Source organism: Corythoichthys intestinalis, chromosome 5 (assembly GCF_030265065.1).
Source record: "Corythoichthys intestinalis isolate RoL2023-P3 chromosome 5, ASM3026506v1, whole genome shotgun sequence".
In the NCBI taxonomy this organism is placed as follows: Eukaryota; Metazoa; Chordata; class Actinopteri; order Syngnathiformes; family Syngnathidae; genus Corythoichthys; species Corythoichthys intestinalis.
Window position 1 is genome coordinate 48,698,475 of NC_080399.1, and position 5,492 is coordinate 48,703,966.

The following is a 5,492-nucleotide window of genomic DNA, read 5'->3' on the forward strand; positions in this document are numbered from 1 at the left end:
GGGACATGTGCTTTAATTGCGTCAAATATTTTAACCTGATTAATTTAAAAAATTAATGACCGTGCGTTAACGCGATAATTTTGACAGCCCTAATATATATATATATATATATATATATATACATATACATACATACATATACAGTGGGGAGAACAAGTATTTGATACACTGCCAATGATCGAATACTTGTTCTCCCCACTGTATAGACCCTACTCACCAACGTCACAGAATGACGTGTCGCTGTATCCGGCCGCCATATTGTCCGTCTGTGTTTATCCGTATTCTCAATGGTTTCAATTTGTCGTGCAATTCATAGTGCAATTCATGGAAGCCCCGGTGCTTTCAGACGCTGTAAACTCATTGGATGTGTTGCATAAAAGGCGTTATGTGGAAAAGCTTCAGTCTATCCATTCGCCAGATCCATATTTGATGCCTAAATCGATATTTTTCGACCCGCTGTCTTCGCCCTCTCTGCCTGACATCTGCTACCCTGATATCTACAACTATCTTGTCCACACAAAATCAGCCTATTCTCACGAAAGTTTGAAAAACTTTAAAGAGCACTCTAAGCAACATTACCGCGTGTGACCCTTTACTTCCAATTTTCTAAAATGGCGACAATCAATAAAAAAAAAAAAGTTGACTGCGATGGCCGACGCTTCAAGGATAGGTGGATATTTCTTCAATAAAACATGCAACAACTGTGTCTGCCTCATTTGCAAAGAGACAGTCGCTGTTTTCAAGGAGTTCGTTGTGACGCATTTTTACCAAACAAGACACGCTGACATGTACGACAACATTACAGGGAAGATACGCAGCGAGAAATTATAGCAACTTGAAGCTAGTTTAATTTCACAGCAGCAGTATTTCGCAAGAGCCCGAGTGTCGAAAGAGAACGGCACAAAGACGAGATTGTTGAAATTATGAATTAAAAAAAATAATAAAGCAAATGTGACACACAGAAGGGCTTGCTAAAATTTGTTTAAATATATTGTTCTATGTAAATCAGCCAAGGTAGCCCCCCGCATTTTTCCCACACTAAATCTGGCCCCCTTTGCAAAAGGTTTGGACACACCTGCTTAAATTCTTTCACTTGGTACCAGCTAAATATTATTCAAAAAATAATGATGGTGGAAGAAATAAGCATCTTGAATTTGAAACTGTATGTTGTCGGCGATTAGCCTCGCAATGATCTTAATTGTGGTTGTCAGCCCAAAACCCTCTAAATATATATTAAATGCATCTTACCAGATATAAAATGACTACAACATAATCTGTAGTGATCGTTTGGTGCCCAGTTTTCTCGTGAAATTGCAGCAGTCCATCTCGCTCTCCTCTCCGGGTCTCTCGGAATACGGTAAAACTTCAAGTCTCTCCATCTATCTTCTCTGTTACTGCAACCAACCGCCGCACACGCCTTCACCATTATGATTATTAATGTTAACGAGCAGAAAAACACGCCATAATAGGAGGAATTTACGTAGCGGTAATGTGTCAACACGACGAGTAGACGGACAACATGGCGCGGAGGCGTGGTTGTGACGTCATGTGAGCAGGGTCTATATACATATACATATACATATACACACACACACACACACACACACACACACACATATATATATATATATATACACACACACACACACACACACACACACACGTATACATATATATTAGGGCTGTCAAACGATTACAATTTTTAATCAAGTTAATTACAGCTTAAAAATTAATTAATCGTAATTAATCGCAATTAATCGCAATTCAAACCATCTCTAAAATAGGCCATATTTTTCTGTAAATTATTGTTGGAATGGAAAAATAAGACACAAGACGGATATACTGTATACATACAACATACTGTACATAAGTGCTGTATTTGTTTATTATAACAATAAATCCACAAATGGCATTATTAGCATTCTTTCTGTTTAAGTGATCCACGGATAGTAAGACTTGTAGTTCATAAATTGATAAATGTTCTAGTTACAAGTTAGAGTAATTTTATATTAAAACCCCTCTTCATATTTTCGTTTTAATAACATTTGTACAATTTTCAATCAAAAGTAGAGTTAATATAATAATAAGAAGAATAAAAACAACAATAATAAGAATTGAGTGAGCAAACTCTGAGTAATGCCAGTTCACTTTGCATTGTTGTTTAGCTCTGTGAGAATAGGGCCTCATTACTACAGACTGAAGTGCTTTTCTTTTTGTGAACATTATTTTTTTTGAGAGATAGCAATATTATTTTTGTTGTGCTTTCACTAAATGATACTTCTGTTTGTTGTGAAGGAGTTGCAGAAGCTTATACCAATAAACGGCGCAGCCCGAAGAACGCCTGTGTCCACTTGCCTTTATAACAGATATATCTCTGTGCATATCTTACCCAAAATACAACAAGAGACACATAATTGCAACTAAAAGAAAGCAAACTTACCGAAATATGTGTGGAGCACAAAGCAACAGCATAAACATCTCACAACTACTAATTCTCCCACTATTAGAAGGAATAACATTAGTATGGAACGGCGCTGCGCTGCCCCGGTGGCATTCTCTTCACTCATAATGTCCATAAACGGCGTCATTAAATCTGTTTGAGGCAATGCGAGAGCGGATCATTCAGTGCATGCGTTAATTGCGTCAAATATTTTAACGTGATTAATTTTAAAAAATAATTAACGCCCGTTAACGTGCAACGCGATAATTTTGACAGCCCTAATATATATATATATACATATATATATACATATACATACACACACACACACACACACACACACACACACACACACACACACACACACATATATATATATATATATATATATATATATATATACAGAGAGAGAGAGAGAGAGAGAGAGAGAGAGAGAGAGAGAGAGAGAGAGAGAGAGAGAGAGAGAGAGTTTAGGGCTGTCAAAATTATCGCGTTAACGGTAATTTAAAATATTTGACGCATTTAACGCACATGCCCCGCTCAAACAGATTAAAATGACAGCACAGTGTCATGTCCATTTGTTACTTGTGATTTTTGGTGTTTTGTTTCCCTCTGCTGGCGCTTCGGTGCGACTGATTTTATGGATTTCAGCACCATGAGCATTGTGTAATTATTGACATCAACAATGGCTAGCTACTAGTTTACTTTTTGTTTGAAAATTTTACAAATTTTATTCAAACAAAAACATTAAGAGGGGTTTTAATATAAAATTTCTATAACTTGTATTAACATTTATCTTTTAAGAACTACAAGTCTTTCTATCCATGGATTGCTTTAACAGAATGTTAATAATGTTAATGCCATCTTGTTGATTTATTGTTATAATAAACAAATACAGCACTTATGTACAGTATGTTGGATGTAGTATATATCCGCATTAATTTACAGAAAAATATGGCATATTTTATAGATGATTTGAATTGCGATGAATTACGATTAATTAATTTTTAAGCTGTGATTAACCCGATTAAAGATTTTAATCGTTTGACAGCTATAATATATATATATATATATATATATATATATATATCAGGGGTCGCGTTAACCGAATATTTTCCGTTGTTGACCGATTTTTTAAAACGGTGACGGAAAAAACTGAAGTCCATCCGTCATTTTGACCGGTTGCAATTCACACCCCAGACCACAGGGTGGCGAGTGAGCATATTAATTAGCTATTGTCTCTCTTGATGCATGACGTCGTTGGCCTTACTCTGAAAAATGTCAAGGCAACTGAGTGTCCGAAGTTTCTTCAAAAAGCCCCAAAACGACGATGGTGTTGATAAAAGAGGTGAAAAAACAGGGACTGCACAAGCGGGCACGCAATTCAAGTCCATGCGCACCAGGAGGAAAGTGTGAGACTACGTTCAGGCCACAGCAGGTGAACTGTTAATTTCATTGTTCCATATGCTACATATGGTTGACTACCTACCTACTGGGGCCAGTCAGCTTTTTTTGTCACTGCGGAGAAAAAGTTACATATTCATCTGCTTGATGTGTGATGGCACGGTGTGGATTCTCTGTTAAGCTTGTTCGGACAGAATATTAATTTAAAAAATGAATGAAAACTAAATACTATTGAATATGTTGAAGCGGTATGCAATGTTAAGAGTCTTGTTAGCTGTAGGCGCACTATCCTATTCCCCTCACTATCCACTCGCGGGGGCCTGCGCTTGTCAGTGACGTTCCTTATTCTCGCTATATGATTATACAACTTTAACATTTGTTAATAATACGCTCTGTGTGTAGTATCATCCATCGCTTTTCCTTTTTAAATGGGCACTTATAAGCGAACGCAAGAAGTAACAACGGGAACATTTTTAAACAGGCATTTCACGGGAGAGCATTTCGACTCTTCGGCCAATCATATAGCAAGGGTGAGTGGATCGTGAGAGGACCGCGCGCGGCTCTTAAGTGTCTCTGTCACGTGACTGTCGTTGCCGGTAACGCGCTCGGCCAAATGGACACACAAGTACGGAAGGTGAATTATGCCAAACAAAGGGTCACGATAATGTCATTATCATCATTTTAAAAATTTAAGTGACGGGTAAAAATAGATTATGACCGGATTTTTATGACCCCGTCTGTCAAAATGACAGACAACGAAAAAGTCTAGCGCAACCTCTGATATATATATAAATATATATATATATATATTTTTTTTTTTTGTACATCTTTTCCAGTTTTTTTAAAGCATGATGTTTTTTGATGTGGCACACATCATTTTAATGAGAAACCTATTGTTTATTCTGCCCACACAGCGCAAAAGCGTTCGACCGTGGCAGGACTCGAACCTGCAATCCCCTGATCCGAAGTCAGATGCCTTATCCATTAGGCCACACGGCCGCCGAAGCCCTGCTGATCGGCATGACAAATTAAAAACACATACTACAGTGTTACAGACGATGTCGTTTTATTAAGGAATTGTCAGGACCGAATTAGAAGATGAACACATTTAAATGAAATCTCATCTTCACGCAACTATTCAAACATTGTGTCAGCTAATAAGGTCATCCAGACCACTTGATGTCGCTAAGGCTTCAAAAATGCGTACGATATCGTCACAAAACAGCGCCCTGTAGGCAACTCCAGTTTAACGTGTCTATTTCTCGTCCACATTGGCAAGGGCAACTTTCCGCTCGTAAGTCAATGCATGTCTAACGAGTAACTCAAATAACTTATTTAAACGTTAAATTTCATTAGGTTGAGTTTTTTTTAAACAATGGAAACGCATGTCTCATTATCACACATAAAACATTTTTTTTTTTGAACAGGGAGAAATTGAAGTTTTTTTATTTCAAAATAATTACATACCCGTTGTGAATGTATGGCGTTACAAGCAAACGTATGCGGTAGGATGTGTCGGCGTATCGTGTCGCCCGTAGTATTGAAATGAGCAGACTATTTGCCCCCACTAGCTTTGCGCAGTCTTAGGCACGCAAATTATAGGTGCTTGTTGAATCTATCAATTCCTGATGTCTATGTTTATCTTTTT

General features: G+C 37.4%; 1 non-coding gene across 1 annotated transcript; it reads right to left on the bottom strand.

Moving 5' to 3' along the window:
- Nucleotides 1-4,770: 4,770 nt before the first annotated feature.
- trnar-ucg (transfer RNA arginine (anticodon UCG)) lies at nucleotides 4,771-4,843 on the bottom strand. Its single transcript has one exon. It is a non-coding gene; the product is annotated as a tRNA-Arg (tRNA).
- Between the last annotated feature and the right edge of the window lie 649 nt (nucleotides 4,844-5,492).